The following is a 23,269-nucleotide window of genomic DNA, read 5'->3' on the forward strand; positions in this document are numbered from 1 at the left end:
TGAAGGCAGACGCTTCACCGACAGAGCCACACAGGAGCCCCAAGTGTGGGTGCTTTTAAAGGGCTCGCAGGAAGAGGAGCAGCCCCGTGCTGGGGCCTGGCAGGTTCCATGCCACCCGGGAAGGGGCCTTGGGTCCCTGTGGGAAGCTGGGTGTCTGGGGGTGAGGGCTGGTGGCTAGCGCTGGGCTCACCGTGCTGTGTCTGGGGGGCTAGGGGAGGCCCAGGGAGGGCACAGGGCAGCCAGGACCCTGTGACACGCCGAGGCTGGGAGCTGCTGGCGCTGTGAGATGTCACCGCTCCAGCCATCTGTTTTCTCTTAGTCTCTCCTGGGGCCACGAGTGAGCAGAGGGCTTTCCTGGCCTCTTCGAGGGCGAGGGTTACGGGAAGTGAGTGAGTCCTGTGTGAGTGTGCCCAGGGCTGGTAGCACGAGGAGAAATTGCTGAACAAAAGCTCATGTGGACGGAGGCCCAGCAAGATGAGGTCATGGGTTATTTAGATTCTTGGCGTGCACTGAGCACTCACACAAAAATGCTAGAGGTGGGACCGGGGCTCAGATGGACGGGCCTCTGGGCATGCGGGTGACAGGGCAGCTGTGGGGAGACCCCTCTTCCTGGAAGAGGCAATAAAACGAGAGGTGCCGGGCAGAAAGCCTGGGGTCTAGCCCCACATCAGCTCTGCGAGGCCGCGAGGGGCCCTTCTGGGCCTTGGCTTTCTCCCCTGTGAAATGGGTGCAACAACCAGGGCGCAGTAAGTCGGAGCCTGCTCCCGAGCTAGGCCCAGGTGGCCCATGTGCACATTGCGGGGGGAGGAGCCCTGCCCTCATGGTCCTCCCTTTGTTCTTCTGATGACATCAGCAAGGCCAAGACCCCACCAACCTCTCAGAGCCCCACACACATCTCGGGGCTACTGAGGAAGCAGGGATACGACTTTGGTTCCGGTCCAGAGAACACAGCAGGCAGGCAACCTATAAAAACCCCAGTCAGGTGGCAACTGCCAGGAGCAGAGGAGCGAGGCTGCTGGACTCCCTGCCTGGTGCTCTTTCCCCCAGAGCAGCCGTCTGGGTTATGAAATGCTGGAGCACCGACTTTCCATTGACGACTCTGAGATGCTGTGAAAGGAACAGAACCCGCACCCGAGGTCGCTTGCTCTCCAACAGGGTCGGTGACCCTGGGGCACCCTGGGAAGGAAGGGAAGCCCCTGTTCATGCCCGGAGGCTCTCTTGGGGATGCTGATGCCTCCCGACCTCCTCCTGGCTTCTGTGCTCAGTCCTTTGGCAGGGGCTTTAAACCCATCTACCCAAGGTGCCATCGTGTCAACTCCACGCCCACAAAGGAAGCCTTGATGCCCTCGCCTTCCCCACCCCCACGGACAAGAGGGCCGCCACCCCCTTTCTCAGATGAGCAAGCGTCAGCGAGGGGCCTCCTTCTCACACTACGCCCCAAGGAATCCAGATGCTTCTGTCTCTGGGAATCGCGATCTATCCCGTGCGCACCCGCAGCCGCGCCTGCAGCCCCTGCCCAGCACCCACGTAGTCAACCTAACCCCTCTGCACGGACAAGATTACAAGAGAGCGCGGAAAACACGAGTGCCTTCCCGCAGGGCACACGCTGCTCGGCCGGCCTCGGGGCATGCTCTCCACCTGCAAGGGCGCCCATCACCGGGCCCTTCTGCGCTCCGTGCCTGCAACATGTTCCCAGGACCCAGAGGGACGCCGCATGAACGACGCAGGACTCCCCGGCTACAGCCCCGGTGACCAGCAGCGTCCGCGTGCCCTCCGTGGTCGGCCCCTGCCCACCTCAACGCCTCCCCGGGACTTCGTCTCCCCAGGCCCCGTCACCTGCCTGTGTCCAAATCCTACTCCCTCTGCCCGAAGCACTTTCCCGTCAGCTGCTCAGATGGCTGGATCTCTCTACCAATAGTTATTTGGGTCTCAGGTCCCAGGTCTCCTCCAGGAGCGTCCAGCACAAGACCCTCCCCACTCCCAGCCGCTCCCCACGGCCCCGACCTGTCCACGTGCCCGTTTCACAGGGACGCCTCCTCGCTGGCTGCCCGCACCTCGCCTCGCCTCTCGCTAGACTCCGATCGCACTAGAAGGTGTGCTGTGGGCCGACCTGGAGGACGTGCTGGGTGGGCCCGGCCGACTTAATGAAGGAGCAGCGTCCCTGCTCTCGGCTGGGAGTGCGGGACACGGTTAGCTGGGGACGGACAGAGAGTCACCTCTCGCTGCAGCCACAATCCGACTAATCCTTGGGATGTGGTGTCAGAGGAGAACTTCTGATTACCCAGCAGGCACTCATTAACCAATATCTTTGTTCATCTGCTAAGCCAATCGGTATAAAATTGATGAACACCATACGCCTGAAAGCACCCTAGTCACAGAGTATATTCTCTGTAGTCACGAGGTTGGCGACACAAGAGAGCTGTGACTTCTTAAGACCTCCGTGATGAAGCCTGGACACATTGGTGGCGAGCGTACAGACAGGTGTAGGGTACCTCCCCCCAGGACCCCGAGACTCCAGAGCAACGGAAGGGCTGCCCCTGCTGCTGCTGCTGACGGACACCCTCTGCCAGCGTCGCCTTCTCCGCGGGGCTTCCGTACAGCAGTCCGCTCGCCAGGTGAAGGCAAACGGGGCTCGAGGACCCGTGGGGGTTTGGCCCCTCTCTGAAGGGGGAGCAGAGGGAACCGGCCGCTGTGCTCAGAGGAACGAGCACCCCCAAAGGTAGACCCAGGTGACCTTGGGGGAGGGGGAAGAGAGGATCTGATTTGGAAGAACTGCCTGCTGGTGGGTCAGGGATTAGACAAAGAGGTGAAGTCGCACAGAGCACGTTCTGTATTGACAGTGAAAGATAGCATTTATTAGGTGTCTACTGTGTACTAGCCCCCTGCTGGCCACTTAGATGGACTACTCAGTCCTCACAGCAAAACCGTGCAGTGGGTGTTACCAGCTGCATTTTATAGGGTCCGAACGGTGCACTAGCTCATGCTGACAGCTATCAGGCTGACCACACCGAGGTCAGCCTGCACCAGAACCTCGGCCCTCCTTGGCCTGCTGTGTCTCCCCAAATGTGTCTCCAGGGAAGGCATCCCGCTTACAAGGCTGGGTGGACTTCTTGGAAATGGCAGAGAAGACTTGAGGTCAAATGTCCAGCATCCCTCAGAAGACAGCAATGGATCTTAGCAGGAATATAAGGGCTGGGAATCAATGTCTCGTTTCCTCCAAGAGGACTTTGTCCATGTCATGTCCCTTCCCCCCAACCTGGCACAAGGGAGCTCCAGGAAGACTCTGGGATAGCTGGCAGACAGACAGGCAGAAGCGTGCCACAAGTCAATGCAGTCAGAGTTTGCAGACCACAAGGGAGAGCCTAGAGCTGCAGAGAGCACATTCAAGCCCCCTGGCATGAAGCGGTACCCTCAGAACTGGAATGAAGACTCCAGTGTCTGCAAAGTCATATGTAAGCAACTTCCAAGGGTACAGATCATTCTCTGGGCTTTGGGATGGGAGACAGGTAGGATCTGAAAGTATTTGAAGGCAGAGTCTTACCATCCAAACAGTGGCTTTGGTCCATGGCCATGCTGGATGGTGTGGGCAACAGCTGGTCCCCCCAGGCCAACCATAGGGGGGAGCAAGGAGGCCGAGACAGTGCAGATCGCAGGTGCACGTGCAAGCAGGCCCGCCTCTTGGAAGGAAGGACACAGTTGGTGCCCTGAGTAAGGATTAAGTTCTTCTCAGGTGCCTGACTGTGACCTCCATCTCCTTGGGCCTCACTGTTCCCAGAGGACCTGCCTCCAGCTGGTCATCTACCAGGTCATATCACAACAGGTAAGTTAAGGGGAGGGCACATCCAAGGCCTCCAGAGAACTGGCCATGAGAAGGAGAAGTAGCTTGAGGAAGTTGTCTGCGGGGAAGCTGGCCTGGTAAATTCTGCCATCATGCAGCCCCAGTGCACACAGCCTCCTGAGCAGCTGCTGGGCCAGGTATTAGCTCAGCAGACGCGACCTACCGCAGAGGGAGGGTGAGCAGCAGGCAGCCTGTAGCAAGCAGTTCACACAGCTACACACGGGACAGGCCAGGACTCTGTGCCTTGCCCACGAGAAGGGAGTAAGCAGAACCAGGCAGGGTGCAAGGTCCCGTGGAAGCCAGGAGGAGGGTCGCAGAAGGGATTTGCTCGGGCTTAACAAGAAAGCAAGTGGGAGCAGCACCTGTGTGACTCAGTGGTTGAACGTCTGTCTTCAGCTCAGGGCGAGATCCCGAGGTCCTGGGATCGAGTCCCACATTGGGCTCCCTAGATGGAGCCTGCTTCTCCCTCCCTATGTATCTGCCTCTCTGTCTGTGTCTCTCATGAATGAATAAAAGAAAGAAAGAAAGGAAGAAAGAAAGAAAGAAAGAAAGAAAGAAAGAAAGAAAGAAAGAAAGAAAGAAAGAAAAGGGAGAGAGAGAGAGAGGAAGGAAGGAAGGAAGGAAGGAAGGAAGGAAGGAAGGAAGGAAGGAAGGAAGGAAGCAACTGGGAGATCCTGCGCAGATAAGTGGGCTTCTCAGTGGGGTTTGTAGTTTGCAGGGGCTCAGATCCCAGGGACGGGTCCCTGCAGGGTGGGGAGTGCTCACCGGGGCCCACCTGGTCAGTGATAAAAAGGAGCTTCTGTGACTGAACCAGGAAGGAAAGCTGGCTCTGGCTTTCCTGGGGAGCCCAGAGCATCAGTGCTCATCTCACACAGGATGCCCGGACCCCCAGCAAGGCCTCCAACAAAAGCTGCCTCTGAGTCCACTTGCAGGATGGTGCAGGTTCTCAAACTTCAGAACACCTGCCATGTTCCATAGAGCTGTGAGAAAAAGTTTGCTCAGTTTCTTTCCATGGATATGTGTTTACTCACATTTAGTTTGTTGAACGTGACACTCAAGACTAGCACTTTTATTTATCTCACTCTTAGCTGCCACCTGCAGAATGCCAGGGTTTTCTGGAACCACGGGAGCCCCAGAGGGACCCGCCTGCTGCAGACACAGCCAGGCCTGTGCCCCCGCCGGTACATCCTACTAAATCAGGAAGCATTGGTGTCAGGAAGGCATTTCTGCAGCATTTTGTTCACATTTGCTACACTTTAGCGGGGTTTCGCCCCATATTGTGTCTTTCGGGAGGAAATCATCTTGGTGCTGAATCACGCCGTGCGCTGTCCTAGGAGAATGCACACATGGCAATGGGGTTTCACAAACAGATTCATGTGACTGACATTTACACAATATTTTTGTAACTAGGCAGGAATCTGAGCACAGTCAAAGGGCAGGCACTTGGGCCAACCGGTTTTGTGCTCACCACTCACTCGGCATGTGCATGTGTGCACCATGTTATTATGGAATTCATTATTTAGTCAAAAAGGGCAGAGGAATTCCAGTAATTATAAAATACCCCAGCGAGCGGGACAGATGTAAATGTGACTCCCAGTATTGAGCAAGCTCAACCTGGCAAAGTGCAATCACAGGAAAGAGTCCAGAAGTTCCTTCTTTCTTTTCGATATCATTGCAAATTAGTGGTAAGGTCTGGTTTGTCAGATGTCCGAAGCTGCACAACCTCATAAGCAGACCTTAGGGTCTCTTTCCTTTTTTTTTTTTTAAGATTTTATTTATTTGTTCATGACAGATACAGAGAGACAGAGGTAGAGACACAGGCAGAGGGAGAAGCAGGCTCCATGCAGGGAGCCTGACTCAATCCCAGGTCTCCAGGATCATACCCCGGGCTGAAGGTGGCGCCAAACCGCTGGGTCATCAGGGCTGCCTGGGACTCTATTTTCTACTCAATTTTGGGTTGTTTTCAAAAGTGCTTGGCAGACCTTGTGTATTAGCTGGGGTTTTCCAGAGACACAGAACCTAGCAGAACAGAGCCATACATACAGCAAGATTTATCATAGGAAGCAACTAGGCTGACAAGTGTCAGGATCTGCAGGGCATCCTGCTTGAACCTGGAACAGTTGATCATTTAGGTCCAGCCTGTCTACACAGCCTGAGATCCAGGAGGACTGGTGTCCTTCCTGTCTGATGGCCAGCAGGCTCAAGACCAAGAAATATTCAGTCTTTTCATTAGAGTTCAAAAGGAAGAAAAAAAGCCAACATCCCAGTTCAAGGACAGCCAGGCAAGAAGAGGGCTCCGTAATTCAGAGGAAGGTCTGCCTTTTGAGCTGCTCAGGCCTTCACCTGCCTGGATGTAGCCCACCCACGTGAAGGAGGACACTGTTTTACTCAGTCAACAGATTAGGCAACAGAGCTGATATCACTAAAGGGTATAAAAGGAAACACTGTCAGTCTGGTTTTGAAGCTATTGAAAAAATAGAGAAAATAATAGAAATTTTCTGTAATTACAAAGTTTAATAAAACATTTTACTGTATTCATTCCAAAGAACACTGAGAAAATCCACATAAGATATTCTTAATTAATTTATTTTTAAAGAGCCTATTAATTTTTTTGATAAAGCACCTAGAACAATGTGGCAACTGGGTGATGGGCATTAACGAGGGCACATGATATAATGAGCACTGGGTGTTATATACAACAGACAAGTCACTAAATGCTACCTCTAAAACTAATAATACACTATATGTTAACTAAATTGAATTTAAATTTAAAAATGTTAAAAAAATATCCTGCAAGTGATACACATATTTTTAATTGAAATTGCAAATTCAAAAATGAAGCCAGTGATCCAAAGCCAAAGGAAAATTGGACAAAACACAATAAGTTTTGGGCTTTCCAAGACCCAAACCAAGCATTATATTAAAATGTTACAATTTAACTCAGATATAGCTATTTAGGGATCCCTGGGTGGCTCAGCGGTTTAGCACCTGCCTTTAGCCCAGGGCATAATCCCAGAGTCCTGGGATTGAGTCCCACATCGGGCTCCCAGCATGGAGCCTGCTTCTCCCTCTGCCTGTGTCTCTGCCTCTCTCTCCTCTCTCTGTGACTATCATGGATAAATAAATAAAAAGTCTTTTTAAAAAAGATATAGCTATTTACCTTTCTCTGGATTTATTCTATCTAGTATTCATATCTATGGTCAAATTAAGAAATCTACTTTTATACAGTTATTTTAATAACTTTGTGTTTTAACTTCATACTAGGGTTTAAAGTGATTTACATGCTGCCCAGCAGTGCTGTGGCCTCCTGTATGTATCAGGTCTTTGTCTACCCTTACAAGGTTCATTTTTTCATGCACTTCTGTGTTTGTTCAGTGTTCCTTCACTTCAAACTGAAGATATTCAAAGCACTTCTTTAAGGCAGGTCTGGGCGTGATGAACTCCCTCAATTTCTGTTTGTCTGGGAAAAATTTTATCTCTCCATTTTTTTTTTTACATTTTTCTATTGTACTAAAATACACACAATATAAAATTTACCATCTGATTTATTTTTCAGTGCACAGTTCAGTGAAGTTAAATATATTCATAATTTTGTGTAATCATCACCAACACCCATCTACCTAAAAAATTGATTTATCTTTTATGATCTTTTTATCTTACAAAACTGAAACTCTATATTCATTAAACAATAACTCCCCATTTCCTCCTAACCTCAGCCCCTGGGAACTACCATTCTACTTTCTGTCTCCATGATTTTTACTACTATAAGTATCTCATATAAGTGGAATGTTATAGTACTAGCATTTTGTGGGTGGCTTATTTCATTTAGCATAATGTCCTTAAGGATTATCCACAATGTAACAGGTGTCAGGATCCCCTTCCTTTATAAGACTGAATCATATTCTATTGTATAGATGTACCACCTTTTGGTTATCCATTCATCCATCCATGTACATTCAATTTGCTTCCATTTTCAGCTGTTATAAATAATGCTGCTATGAACATAGTTGTACAAATATCTCCTAGAGACTCTGCTTTCAGTTCTTTTGGGTAAATATCCATAAGTGGAATTGCCTGATCACATGGTAACTCTATGTTTACTGTTTGAGGAACTATCATACTGTTTTACATAGTGGATGTACCATTGTCTATTCCCAACAAGAGTACTCAAGGCTCTGTTTCTTCACATCCTTACCAGTACTGGTTAATTTTGTTTATGGTAGTCATCCTAATGAGTGTGAGGTGGTATATCATTGTACTGCGAATTGCATTTCACGGTACATTGAATATAGTGCTCAGAAAGTTCTTGACCTGGAAAGTGGGAAATAAGTGGCCCTAAATCATGTACTGCTTTCATTACATCTTGTGAATCTCAAAAAAGGACATGAAAGTGTTAAACTGCCCCCAACTACTTTAATTGAATTCCAAAATTGAATATAAAAATATTTATAGGGATATAAAAATATTCAGTATGGCACAGAGTAAAATACTCAATTTTGGTATATAATCAAAGATTACTTCATATGTACTGATGAAGGAAAGTAGAACCTCCAAAGAGAAAAATCCTGTAAAACTGCCCAGACTTATATGGATGTTAGAAATAACAACAACAAAAAAAAAAATGGCATTAAAACAGTTTTTATAACTGTATTCCACATGTTCCAAAAGCTAAGTAGAGACATGGAAGATATAAAACACATACAGGGCAGCCCTGGTGGCACAGCGGTTTGGCGCCACCTGCAGCCCAGGGCGTGATCCTGGAGACCCTGGATCAAGTCCCACATCAGGCTCTCTGTATGATGCCTGCTTCTCCCTCTGCCTGTGTCTCTGCCTCTCTCTCTCTCTGACTCTATGAATAAATAAATAAAATCTTTTAAAAAATTTTTAAAAAAACACATCCAAACAGACCTTCAGAGATAAAAACTACAATGTGTAAGATGGAAAATATGTGTGCTGATTATACATTGAAGAAAAAGAGATACACATTACATTTAGCAACACATTACATTTAGAGGAACAAAATTTGTAACAGCAGTAGGTTTCTATAAGAAACAATTGAAATAAATGAGCAAACTATGGAGCCCCATGTTTATGAGACTGAAGAGAAAAAAACCACCAGCTTAGAATTCTATACCCAGCAAAAATATCTTTCAAAAACAAAAGTATAAGAAACACTTTTTCAGACATATAAATTGGAAAGAGTTGATCACCAATGGCCCAGCAGTTTACAAAATGTTAAAGGAAGTCTATCAAACAGAAAGAAAATACAAATATAAGAAGTAAAAAAGAAGGGAACTCCCTCAACCTGATAAAGGGCATCTATAAAAGTCCTACAGTAAACAACATACTTAATAATAAAGACTGAATGTTTTCCCCTAAGATGCAGAACAAGACTCAGATGTCTTCTCTCCTTGCTCCTATTCAGCATTATATTGGAAGTTCTAGCCAGTGCAACAAGGCCAGAAATAGAGTATTGAGGCTGGAAAAGTAGAAGCTAAACTGTTCCTTTACTTACAAACCACATGATTATCTATGTAAAAAATCCAATGTAATCTATGAAAAATTACTACAAATAAAGTTTAGTGAGGTTGCAGAATATAAAATCAATACACAAAAAACAATTGTACTAATGCAGTTAGCCATGACCCATCAGAAATTGAAATTTAAGATACCATGTACAACAACAAAAACATGAAACACTTAGAGATTAATGAGACAAAAAGAGTGCAATGGCTGTCCACTTACAACTGTAAAACATTGAGAGTAAGTCCTAAGTAAATAGAGAGATATATCATGTTCATGTATCAGCAGACTTAATATTTTTAAGAGGCTACTTATCTCCAAATTGACCTGTAGATTCAATACATCCTCAACCAAAATATGACCATACATTTTATAGACATTGACAGATTACAAAATCCATGTGGAAATGCAAAGGACTAAAAGAGACAAAATCAGTTTGAAACAATAGAACAATGTTAGAAGACTAATATTCCCTGATTTACAGTCTTATTGTAAAACCAATCAAGACAGTATGGTATTGTTGAAAACACATAGAAAGATAAATCAATAGAACAGAATAGAGAATTATGAAATAGAGAATAGAGAATGTATGAACAACTGATTTCTGACAAAGTTATAAAGAGAGTACAGTAAGGAAAGGATAGTTTTCCCAACAAGTGATTCTGGAAAAATTGAATATATGCAAAAACAAAACAAAACAAAAAACAAATTAAACCTTTTATTCATATCTTGCACAATATACAGAGATTAATGCAAAATAAATGACAAATTTATTTTTTAAGATTTTATTTATTTATTCATGAGAGACAAAGAGAGACAGGGGCAGAGGGAGAAACAGGCTCCATGCTGGGAGCCCGACATGGGACTTGATCTGGGGTCTCCAGGATCATGCCCTGGACTAAAGGAGGTGCTAAACTGCTGAGCCACCCGGGCTGCCCTAAATGACAAATTTAAATGTAAAACATAAAACTAAAAATTCTATGAGAAAAGACAGGAAAATATCCTTGTGGCCATGCTTAAGGCAAAGACTTATTTGCTACAATATAAATTGGCAAAGAAGAAGCCAAACTCTCCCTCTTTGCAGATGACATGATACTGTACATAGAAAACCCAAAAGACTCCACCCCAAGATCGCTAAAACTCATACAGAAATTGAGCAATGCGGCAGGATACAAAATCAATGCCTAGAAATCAGCGGCATTTCTATACACTAACAATGAGACTGAAGAAAGAGAAATTAAGGAGTCAATACCATTTGCAATTGCACCCAAAAGCATAAGATACCTAGGAATAAACCTAACCAAAGAGGTAAAGGATCTATACCCTAAAAACTACAGAACACTTCTGAAAGAAATTGAGGAAGACACAAAGAGATGGAAAAATATTCCATGCTTGTGGATTGGAAGAATTAATACTGTGAAAATGTCTATGCTACGCAAAGCAATTTACATGTTCAATTTAATCCCTATCAGAATACCATGGACTTTCTTCAGAGAGTTGGAACAAATAATCAGAAAAGACTTCGAATAGCCAGGGGAATATTGAAAAAGAAAACCAGAGCTGGGGACATCACAATGCCGAATTTCAAGTTGTATTACAAAGCTGTGATCATCAAGACAGTGTGGTACTGGCACAAAAACATACACAGACATCAGTGGAACAGACTAGAGAACCCAGAAATGGGCCCTTACCTCTATGGTCAACTAATATTCGACAAAACAGGAAAGACTATCCACTGGAAAAAAGACAGTCTCTTCAATAAATGGTGCTGGGAAAACTGGACAGCCATATGTGGAAGAATGAAACTAGACCATTCTCTTACACCATACACAAAGATAAACTCAAAATGGATGAAAGATCTAAATGTGAGACAAGATTCCTTCAAAATCCTAGAGGCGAACACAGGCAACACCCTTTTTGAACTTGGTCACAGCAACTTCTTGCAAGATACATCTATGAAGGCAAGGGAAACAAAAGCAAAAATGAGCTATTAGGACTTCATCAAGATCAAAAGCTTCTGCACAGCAAAAGAAACAGTCAACAAAACTGTCAACAAAACTGTCTTTTAAGACTACCTACAGAATGGGAAAAGACATTTGCAAATGACATATCAGATGAAGGGCTAGTTTCCAAGATCTATAAAGAACTTATTAAACTCAACAGCAAAGAAACAAACAACCCAATCATGAAATGGGCAAAAGACATGAACAGAAATTTCACAGAGGAAGACATAGACATGGCCAACAAGCACATGAGAAACTGCTCCACATCACTGGCCATCAGGGAAATACAAATCAAAACCACAATGAGATACCACCTCACACCAGTGAGAATGGGGAAAATTAACAAGGCAGGAAACCACAAATGTTGGAGAGGATGCGGAGAAAAGGGAACCCTCTTGCACTGTTGCTGGGAATGGGAACTGATGCAGCCACTCTGGAAGACTGTGTGGAGGTTCCTCCAAGAGTTAAAAATAGACCTGCCCTACGACCCAGCAATTGCACTGCTGGGGATTTACCCCAAAGATACAGATGCAGTGAAACAGCAGGACACCTGCACTCCAATGTTTATAGCATCAATGTCCACAATAGCCAAACTGTGGAAGGAGCCTCGGTGTCCATCGAAAGATGAATGGATAAAGAAGTTGTGGTCTATGTACACAATGGAATATTACTCAGCCATCAGAAACGACGAATACCCACCATTTGCTTCACCGTGGATGGAACTGGAGGATATTATGCTAAGTGAAGTAAGTCAGTCGGAGAAGGACAATCATTATATGGTTTCACTCATACAGGGAATATAAAAAATAGTGAGAGGGATTACAGGGGAAAGGAGGGAAAATGAGTGGGAAAAATTAAATAGGGTGACAAAACATGAGAGACTCCTAAATCTGGGAAACTAAGAAAGAATAGTGGAAGAGGGAGGCGGGCAGGGGGATGGGGTGACTGGGTGATGGGCATTGAAAAGGACACTTGACAGGATGAGCACTGGGTGTTATATTATATGTTGGCAAAATGATCTCCAATAAAAGAATATATAAAAAAAAGACACAAAAAAACACAATCCCTAAAAGAAAGCGCTGATAATTGGATTTTATCAAAATTAAAGAGTGCTTCTTTTCAACAAAAATGTTAGAAGAATGGGGAGATAACTCTCAGACCAGGGTGGGGGATATTTGCAAACTCTATCTCTGAATAAGAACTTATATATGGAATATAGCAAGATCCTCATTTGAGAAGGAACGAGGGAGAGAAATATTTTAAAAGATTTGAGCAGGCATTTTATCAAAGAATATATGAGATTGAAAAGATGCTCAATACACCAATTACCAGGTCAATGAAAATTAAAATCCAGGGAGACTCCACTTCATACCTATGAGAATGGTTAAAGTGAAAAAGATTGATCATACCAAGTATTGGCAAGGATGCAAAAGAACTCAACTGAAATTTTCATACACTAGTGTTGAGAAGGTAAAGAACACAACCACTTTGGAAAATAATCTGTCTATTTCTTCAAACATTAGATGTACACCTGCCTTGAGATCTGACCATTCCATCCCTGGGTATTTTCTCAAAATAGATGAAAGCTTATTTCCACTCCATTTACACAAGAATGTTATATTAGCTCTAAGTAGCAGCCCTCACACTGGAAACAACCCAATGTCCATCAACAGGTAACTGGTTAAATGCAATGTGCTGTATCCAGTCAATGGAGCACCACCCATCCATAACAATAAATGAACTAATGGTCCATGCAACAAATAGGTGAGTCTCAATATAGTTATGCTGAGTGGGGAAATCCAGACAAAAGAGTAGATAATGTATAAGTCTACTTAGTAAACTTGAGAAAATGTAAATTAATCAATAGTGACAGAAAGAAGATCAAGAGGCTACCCATGGGATGGGGGGGGTAGACTGGGGGGTGAGGAGGGAGGGCTCACAAAGAGGCAGGAGGAAGTGTCTGTGGTGATGTACATGATGGGGATATTGTAATGGCTTCCTGAGTATATATATGTGTCAAAACATATGAAATCTTACAGTTTAGAGAAAGTTTATTATATACTATTATAACTCATTGAAGCAAAAAAATGCTAACAGAGATTGAATAACAATGCGCTAGAACAGGCTTGTTCTGCTCTGAAATCCAGTTGTTAGGTTTTCAGGATTTTGTGAGCCAGTTAGAGTCAAACTGGTGGGTTATGATTCTCATGTGGGGACCACCTACATCATAGAAATGATGACACTTATTCATACGTCCATTTTCTCAAAAGCGGGTTGACAAACATTTACCAGTACACCACTGCACTGAGAGTATAAAAACATGGTCAGAGGATGGAGTTACTTGTAGAAAAAAAATTTTCCTTTTGATTTTTAATTACACATAGGTAGTATATAAACTACTAAATTTATTTATATATCTGGATATTATCAACTAATTAAATGGCAATAACTCATTACATCTTAAAACACTGAATTTTAATCCTCTATCATATTAAATTTGGTAAAATATTGATGGAAAAAGTCATGAAGCACTTGCCTTTTTTCCTCTCCCTCTCAAGAAGGGGAAAGAAACGATCATTTTGGCTCTCTCATTTTTCATTCCGGGAACTCAGAACCACTAAGTCCTTAAGCACCCCATGTTCTCCTTTTGAACACAATGTTCTCTCTGCCTGGAAATTTTTCACCCAAATTCCCATGCCTCCACTTACCTGACTCCATGTCTGGTTCTAGAAGGGTAGAAATTACACATTTTCCCGAGTGCAGGCTCAGCATCTGACCGAGAACTTTCCATGCCGTGGTGAGTTCATATATCTACAGATAAATGAATGAATTAATGATTTAATAGTCATCCAAGAATGCACTTGACTTAAAATAAAATGTGGGTGAAAATCCTTGACAATTGCTAAGTTATATAGGAAAGGATGACATAATTATTTCTAATTTTTAGTTTTAAATGATAGAAATTACTTGGATGCTAATTGTGTAAATGTATCTTTCTACATAGAGAGACCTCAACAGAGTTTTATCTCTTATCTACCTAAATTGCTTTCTTACTTTATGATGAAATTTAATGTTTCCAATAGTAGTGTAGTTTCTATTCTTGTTTTACATAATCAAAACAAGTAAATAACTATTTCTGTGTATAGGATCTGTGAGGGATTTAAAGGATTTTTTTTATAAATTTATTTTTTATTGGTGTTCAATTTGCCAACATATAGAATAACACCCATTGCTCATCCCATCAAGTGCCCACCTCAGTGCCCATCACCCAGTCACCCCCACCCCCCGCCCACCTCTCCTTCCACCCCCCTAGTTGGTTTCCCAGAGTTAGGAGACTCTCATGTTCTGTCTTCCTTTTTGATATTTCCCACTCATCTTTCCTCCTTCCCCTTTATTCCCTTTCACTATTTTTTATATTCCCCAAGTGAATGAGACCATATAATGTTTGTCCTTCTCTGACTTATTTCACTCAGCATAATACCCTCCAGTTCCATTGACGTCGAAGCAAATGGTGGGTATTTGTCGTTTCTAATGGCTGAGGAATATTCCATTGTATACAGAGACCACAGCTTCTTTATCCATTCATCTTTCGGTGGACACCGAGGCTCCTTCCACAGTTTGGCTATTGTGGACATTGCTGCTAGAAACATCGGGGTGCAGGTGTCCCTGCATTTCACTGCATCTGTATCTTTGGGGTAAATCCCCAGCAGTGCAATTGCTGGGTCGTAGGGCAGGTCTATTTTTAACTCTTTGAGGAACCTCCACACAGTTTTCCAGAGTGGCTGCACCAGTTCACATTCCCACCAACAGCGTAAGAGGGTTCCCTTTTCTCCACATGCTCTCCAACATTTATGGTTTCCTGCCTTGTTAATTTTCCCCATTCTCGCTGGTGTGAGGTGGTATCTCATTGTGGTTTTGATTTGTATTTCCCTGATGGCCAGTGATGCGGAGCATTTTCTCATGTGCTTGTTGGCCATGTCTATGTCTTCCTCTGTGAGATTTCTGTTCATGTCTTTTGCCCATTTCATGATTGGATTGTTTGTTTCTTTGGTGTTGAGTTTAATAAGTTCTTTATAGATCTTGGGAACTAGCTCTTTATCTGATAGGTCATTTGCAAATATCTTCTCCCATTCTGTAGGTTGTCTTTTAGTTTTGTTGACGGTATCTTTTGCTTTGCAAAAGCTTCTTATCTTGATGAAGTCCCAATAGTTCATTTTTGCTTTTGTTTCTCTTGCCTTCATGGATGAATCTTGCAAGAAGTTACTGTGGCCAAGTTCAAAAAGGGTGTTGCCTGTGTTCTCCTCTAGGATTTTGGATTTAAAGGAATATTTTAAGGGGTGCCTGGGCAGCTCAGTCGGTGAAGTGTCCAACTCTTGATTTTGAGTCAGGTCATGATTTCCAGGTCTTGAGATCGAGCCCTCATCAAGGCTGAGCATGGGGTCTGCTTGGGACTCTCTCCCTCCTCTTCCTCTGTCCTTTCCTGCACTCCCCTCTCTAAAAATGAATAAATAAGGGAGGTTTTTAAATTAATTTTTGGTGTTTAAAGCTATTTATCTTTATTAATATTGGGGGCATAATCATTAAATCATAAAAGTGTCCTGTTCTCTGTTTCCTAAAGCTGATGGCAGATTAATGATTAAAAACACCAAGTAGCATTTATAAGAGCAAGCACACTCTTCATGGCTGCAAATGAATCCTTTTTATGTAACAACAGAATTAACGATATATAAATACCCAGTCTTCATATTTTATCAGATTCACTGTTTCTATGGTATTCCTGTACATTTTTAAATGCAACTTATTTCCTGCAGGTATGTCTCTGATGTTGTACTTCATGTCACTGTCTCTTTTTATTATGGTCAGGCCTCACTCGATACTCACGCACATTTCAAGCTTAACATTATTTTTTTTCTTTTTGGTTTTATTGAGGTATAACTGACACGCAGCACTGTATAAATCCAAGGTGGACAGTGTATTGATTTGACTTACATATACTGTGAAATGATCCCCACAATAAGTTTATCATCTCATAGAGACAAAGAAGAAGAAGGGTTGTTCTGTTGTGGTGAGAACTCCCAGGATCTACCCTCCAGGCAGCCCAGCGATGTCACCACACCGCACAGGACACTCCTGAAACTTATTTATCTTCAAACTGGAAGCTTGTGCCTTTTGACCTCCTTCCTCAAAATCCCCCTCCCCCACTCCCTGCCTCTGCTTTCTTGTCTGAGACTTTGCTTTTGGATTCCACGGATAGGTGAGATCATATGCTATTTGTCCTTCTCTGTCTGACTTATTTCACCAAGCATGATGCCCTCAGGATCAGGATATAACACATTTTGCCCTCAGATTATAACCCGGTATGTGCAAACATCTGCTTCAGCATAATTGTAAGTAGGCTCATGATTATTTTCATGTGATGACAAATGTGTCCAAGGCACTTGGTTTCCAGCAGTAAAATGCACTGGGTACATTGCAAAAGAGCAAGTCTATTTGCCTAATTTGTAAGATAATTTTAAATGTCCACAAGTATTTTCTTAAGCTTTAAACTGAGCCCTCAAATCAGGCAACCCAATCTGCAGAAAGTTGAGCCTGAAAGTATCTCATAAACTGAGGGAAAAATACAATTAAATCATCTCCTTCAATCTGCCTCTGAGGAGGCTTAGCTCAGTGAGGAGGAGAAAGCTGGGAAACCCAGATAGGAGTCCTGTCCCTTGCTTTGGGGAGCAGTCCTAACCTCTCGAAGAGCTGCCTTCCTCATCTGTAAAGGCCCCAAGTGCAGCCGTGAGCTCACTGGGTCGTTGTGAGGATCGGTGAGAGGGCAGTGCATCGAAAACACTACACTCGGGATGAAGAGTGACTGCCAGCACCACCGTCATGGGCATCCTCGTCTCCTCCGGGGTCAGGGTAAACAGCGCCGCTCAGCTGGATTGGAGTTTACCACCCCTCTGAGATATGGTTTATCCAAAACACTATCTATGTGTATTCACTGTTAGATACACAAATTCCTTTTTAAAGACTTTCTCATTGTTTAGGGGCTTTCACACTACTTGTTGCCAAAATCCTGGAGGGAGAGACAAACACCAGGTAACGGGGTTGGAATGAGCAATGAGGACCAACTCGCCCACATTCATGCTTCTACTCAGGAGGTGACCTGGAAAATGTTCACTCACAGCTTCCCCAGGAAGCAGGGATGCTATCACTGGTGGCAGCGTCTAACCTTCCCTCGAAGACAGCAGAGTCCCCCAAGCCCACCTTCGTCCACACACAGTGTCCAGCGCTCCCTCAGAGGCCCACTGCTGGGGGCGAGCTGGCCTAGGCTAGCCTACAAGAGGGGGACATATGGACTTGAGCATGCAGGTCCAACACGGGAGAAATAGGGGGCACTGGGTGTCCCAGGCATCTGACAAGACAGGTGTAAAAACCTGCCTGTCACTCAGTGCTCTCGTTCGTCAAGTCCATGGCAGCTCTCCATGCTCCCTGCAGGTCCACGTTGCCACGAGTGTTGAATTGCACTGTTATAGCTCAACTCTATAAACAAGCCCAAGGCTGCAAACTCACTGGAACTTTTTATCAAATAAAACCGGGAGCAAAGGAAGGGACCCCCACATTTCCTTCAGCTGCATCAGCATCACCCTTAACTTGCTCCTGGAGGAAGTGGTTCTGTAATTAGTAACGCTCTGGGAATGACCGTGTCTGTGTACCTCCCTCTGCGTCGGCCGACAGACTCAACCAGGGCACAATCTGGGTGCTATCACCTAGCCAGAAACTGCAAGAAGCAGTTAACATCGGCACAATTCGCAGAACTCATACAGACTGTGATAGTTATTTCTCTTTATTTTTATTTAAATATTTTATTTATTTACTCATTTACTATTCATTTGAATGAGAGAGAGAGAGAGAGGCAGAGACACAGGCAGAGGGAGAAGCAGGCTCCATGCAGGGAGCCCGACGTGGGACTCGATCCTGGGTTTCTAGGATCACGCCCTGGGCTGAAGGCAGATGCATAACTGCTGAGCCACCCAGGTGTTCCAACAACTCGGGTTTTTCAAACAGAGTATCATGCAATGATCGGAACAACCGTAAACGCGTCTGCCATGCTTAAGGAAAAAAAAAGAGAAAGAAAGAAAGAAAGAAAGAAAGAAAGAAAGAAAGAAAGAAAGAAAGAAAGAAAGAAAGAAAGAAAGGAAGGAAGGAAGGAAGGAAGGAAGGAAGGAAGGAAGGAAGGAAGGAAGGAAGGAAAGAAAAAGAAAGAAAGAAAGAAAGAAAGAAAGAAAGAAAGAAAGAAAGAAAGAAAGAAAGAAAGAAAGAAAGAAGAAAGAAAGAAAGAAAGAAAGAAAGAAAGAAAGAAAGAAAGAAAGAAAGAAAGAAAGAAAGAAAGAAAGAAAAACGAATTTTACAAAAGTACCTGAAAGAACTGAGGGAGGCTGAGCACCGTTACCTGAGTGTGTTTATGAACCGTCTGTTCCCCCGAGATGAGCACAGGTGAGCAAGCCAGGCTCTTGCCTCAGTATTTTATCAATAAGAAACGGCGAACGTCTCCAGGGGTGTGAAGGGACGCAGAAAGGATCTTTTGATCAGCAACTTGGAGTCATCCAGGAGACCCTGAAGGTGTCCCTGAAGGTCACAGGTTATCCCAAAATGGCCTTTTAACAAGGACAGAACTGAGTAAACAATTGTTTTTAGCCAAGTGGGGTAAAGGGTGTCGATCTGAATCGTCTGTCGGGTGACACAGACCAACTGTGCTGGGCATTAAGTCTTCGGAAGCATTAGAGCACAACTGGCCAGATATCGGAAGACGCCTCGATATTCGAAACCTGACCTCCCCGAGAGAGGTTAGAGCTGCTGCAGTAACCCCTGCACGCCTGCTACTTGGCTTCCAAAGTGTTGTTTTCCACTGTTGTTTTCCACCACTACAGAAAATCAAGACAATCGAAGAAAGAATTTAGAAATAAATAATTGGCTGCCTCACCGTTCCAAAATAATCTTCATCATCTCTAAATATTCCAGAGATTTTGTGACATCTCCTTTTAGTTGTTTTGCTGTGCATATTTTTACATATAATTCTTTTTTTTTTTTATTTTTACATATAATTCTGACCACATTTTAAAAAGAATTTTAGGAGTCAACACCAACGGAAAGCTTTCTCCACTAACGCTTATTTATTCTGAACTAAATCATAGTTAACTGCAGGATATGGTCAGGTCCAGTGAGAAGACAGTGTTATTTTTCTAAAAGAAACTGTAACCGCTCAGGGACTATACACAGAGTAATCCGGTGAAGTGCAAGGATAGTAGTTACAGCCCGCTCGCCGCCGCCGCTGGGAACCCATGAGGTGCAGCCCTACTGTTCACGTCCCACACGCCACGTGCACCACATTTCCTGTTGCAGATCACGTGAGAGAGCAGGGTCTGTGCCTGCCTCACTGGCCTAGAGGATCTGTCTCGAGTTCATATGTCCAACTCCCTGGAGGTAAAAACCTGATTGGAGTCGTTTACTGTTTAATGAACATCTATTATGCGCATGATATGCTATGTTAGAAATTAAAAATGTGACATTTGCAACTGACGTGTTTAAATATATGACTAGAAACATGTATAGTGGAATTGTGCAGGGAAATCACTATGAATTAGAAAAGGAGCGGCCAGGACGGACGGCTGTTCCAAGGACACCACACTGGGACCTGCGCTGAGCCCGAGAGGGCATGTAGGTGGCCCCGGCTGGGATGACAGCAGGAGAGACCCCAGGAGGAAGAAACTGCCTGAGCAAGGGGAGGCTTCGGGGGTGGGAGGCATATCTGGGCAGAAGAAAGCACTCCCTGGCCCCTGGAAGGAGGGAGAGGCGACGAGATGGCAGGAGCCAGGCAGCCCACACACAAAGGACTGTATTAGAAGGAGCTTACCTGGGACACCTGGATGGCTCAGTGGTTTAGCGCCTCCCAGAGCGTGATCCTGGAGTCGGGATCGAGTCCCACATCGGGCTCCCTGCATGGAGCCTGCTTCTCCCTCTGCCTATGTCTCTGCCTCTCTCTCTGTGTCTCTCATGAATAAATAAATAAAATCCTTAAAAAAAAAAAAAAAAAAAAAGGAGTTTACCTCCACTCTGTCAATGTTGGGGATCTGGATTTTGCTTGTCTGTTTTAATATTTTTTCTTTTTTTTTTTTTTCCAAATGCCTAATAGATGCATGTGGTACAAAACAAAAAGCAAATCTGAAAGGATTTTGTGAAGAGTAAGCATCCCTGTCCATGTTCCCCACTGCCAGGGAGCTATAGGGCCCCCATTTCTTGTGTGTCTCCTGAGGACACGTGTGCACAAACATGATTCACGTGAGCAGTAGCACGGCGCAGTGTTGCCACTGCACAACCGTCTCCAGTCAGGCTGCCTGGAGCGGGCCTTTACATAGTGCTGCGAGCCATGTGTTGACACAGGGAGGGCTCCCTGGAGGGACAGGCAGGAATGCAGCTCAGAGCTGGGGAAGGGCGCCCCGAAGCGGAAGGCAGGTCCGGAGGGCTCCGAGGGGCTGTGTAGAATGAGGCACATCTGCAGACGTCCCCGTAGGGCATAGGAGGAGGCCCGGCACTGCTGGCCATGACCGCACGCCTCACTGTTCAGCCAGCGTCCCCACTGCGGGCAGTCAGGACGCCCCCAGCCTCGGCTGACATATAACATTCACGCTGTGGCGTCGTCTATGCCCCTTTGCACCCCATCCCTCCCCCATCACGGTGTTGCCATAGATTACTGATCAAAGGGCCTGTGAATTTTTAAGTTTGAAAAGTATGGCCAAATTCCAGTCTGCAGAATGGACCCGTTTCCCCTTCAGCCAGCGAAGTCTCCGGGCAGCCGGGAGCGTGTAACCAGACGTATCCTTTGGGCAGGTCTGCATTTAGAAAGGCGTCCCGGCCACAGCGTGAGACACGGGGAAAGGTCCCTGCTCTGTCCTCGTCTGTGCAAGGGCCTTACAGACTTGGTCCGCCAGGCGGAAGCGCCCCTGGGGGCCCCTGGGTTGTGGATGCAGGGAGGGCAGGGTGCCTGCATATCCCACGGCTGTTAGGGTGGCAGGCCTGTGAATGACAGGAGGACCTGAGACTTAGACTGGGGGCCACAGATGGAATGGGAAGGATTCAGTCGGGACAGGGAACAAAGACGGGGCGCAGGTGGCTCACCCTGAGAGTGGGACCCCAGAGAAGATCCAGGCCTGCCACTGCAGATGGAAGGTGTCAGCCTCACGGAGCAGCCCCAGTGCACCCCCACCCCCCGGGGGAGAATGGAGAAGAGGGGGCGGGAGACACTAAGTGGGGGGAACCCAGCAGTCAGTGGGTGGATGCAGCTGGGTCCAGGTTAGGAAGCTCCCGAAGAGCAACCAGGAGAGCAGGAGGCCAAGGGGGTGGAGGAGGGCCAGGGACGCCGGGCAATGCCTCCAGCCACCCCATCAGTGCAGACCGACACAGGATCCTTCCTGTTCTGGATCAGAGCGTCACCTCTGGTAGCTTATTGGAGGGAGATTGCCTTAAGAGAGTGCCGACATACCACGTGAAGACCCCTCTCGTGCCTGCTGACTTCCGGGACTCACTTCTCCCCACTGCTGCGGGCAGCTCCCTCCACGACGCCGGAGAGTCCCAGGAGCTGCTGCTGTGGATTCAGGTGGGTAGCACCCAGAATCCCACAACAGCTGGCATCATGCACCCTGGGGCAGCAAGGATGGCCAGTCTCAGGGGAACATCTGACCAGTGCTTAGGGAGCACTGTTGGCTGGGCAGGGACCCACGCACACCGCCATCCTAAGACAGTGCGTGGCCTGGGCCACCCCAGTCCGCAGCACAGAGAGGGAAGGGAGCCCGGCTGTCTGCTCCTGTGTATCGTCCAATGGCATTCAGTGATCCGCGCTAACCGAATTCTGTGCTCTGAGAAACCTGATCATGACAGCGTATCTGCAAAGCAATGCCAGGTAATTTTGCCTTGTCATCTGGGCGTCACTTCTGGGAACTGGTGTGGCTGCTGGCGCTGCCCCTTCAGAGCCTGGCTCGCAGGCCCCTTTCCACGTTGGACTGTGCACTGACTTCCCCCGCCAGGTCCACTGGAGACCTCCCTGGCCACCACCCAATCAAGAGGCTATAAATAATTATGGTTTGATTTTTTTTATCTAAGTTTATTAGTTTTGCAACTTCCTGAGTGGCCCCAAAATTAATGCTAAATCAAAACATAGTGACGTGACTCATAACTTTCAACCAATTCTCATGCAGCAGATATTTGGAAGTTAGTTTACACTAAATGTTAAATACCCTACAATGACATCACTTACTGTGCACAATTATTTCCACAAAGTTATGCCTTGGCATGTTTCTGTTGTTCATGGTAAGAAAAAATTTTCCATGCCAGATAAATAAGAAGAGTTCTAACTTTTCTCTTCTTTTTTTTTTTTAATTTCTTGATTAATAAACAGTGAGAAGTGGTATTACGGAGCTTAAGATCTGTGCAGGCCCAGGACTGGGGACCCAGCTAGACCTCGGGACAAGCTGTGTGATTGCCAGCAAGGTACGCTGCCTCTCAGATGTATTTAAGTGAATTTATGTGTCGATTCATTTTGAGAACTATCTAAAATAATTTATGTGAAACTTAGGACACGGGGTGTATCCGGCGATCATGGTGCTGCTGCCATGATTACGTTTAGTCACATCAAACGACATGTGGCATAACTGCAGTGCAACAAGTTATCTAAATGTGGACACAGATGCGGCCTGTGTAGACGAGGTGGGACCTACCCATGCACACCCCCCAGACGAGCACTTTCTGTGACCCATCAACCACTAGAATCTCTTCTATTCGTACATACACTGGGCTCTTTCTTATAAAAGGAGTGACAGCAAAGCAGGTATTTTTGTGAGCCCACTGTGTGGCACACATCCACCCA

At 45.6% G+C, this 23,269-nt stretch overlaps 1 long non-coding RNA gene across 2 annotated transcripts; it reads right to left on the reverse strand.

Moving 5' to 3' along the window:
• Nucleotides 1-4,431: 4,431 nt before the first annotated feature.
• LOC144285575 (uncharacterized) lies at nucleotides 4,432-22,213 on the reverse strand. Of its 2 annotated transcripts, none has more exons than XR_013353856.1 (5): nucleotides 21,890-22,213; nucleotides 20,264-20,423; nucleotides 18,803-19,007; nucleotides 14,073-14,175; nucleotides 4,432-4,818 (listed from the first exon to the last, which is right to left on the reverse strand). It is a non-coding gene; the product is annotated as an uncharacterized LOC144285575 (long non-coding RNA). The 2 variants fall into 2 exon arrangements; XR_013353871.1 differs by having other exon boundaries at nucleotides 18,803-19,274.
• Nucleotides 22,214-23,269: the final 1,056 nt, after the last annotated feature.

This window comes from Canis aureus, chromosome 1, assembly GCF_053574225.1.
Source record: "Canis aureus isolate CA01 chromosome 1, VMU_Caureus_v.1.0, whole genome shotgun sequence".
NCBI lineage: Eukaryota > Metazoa > Chordata > Mammalia > Carnivora > Canidae > Canis > Canis aureus.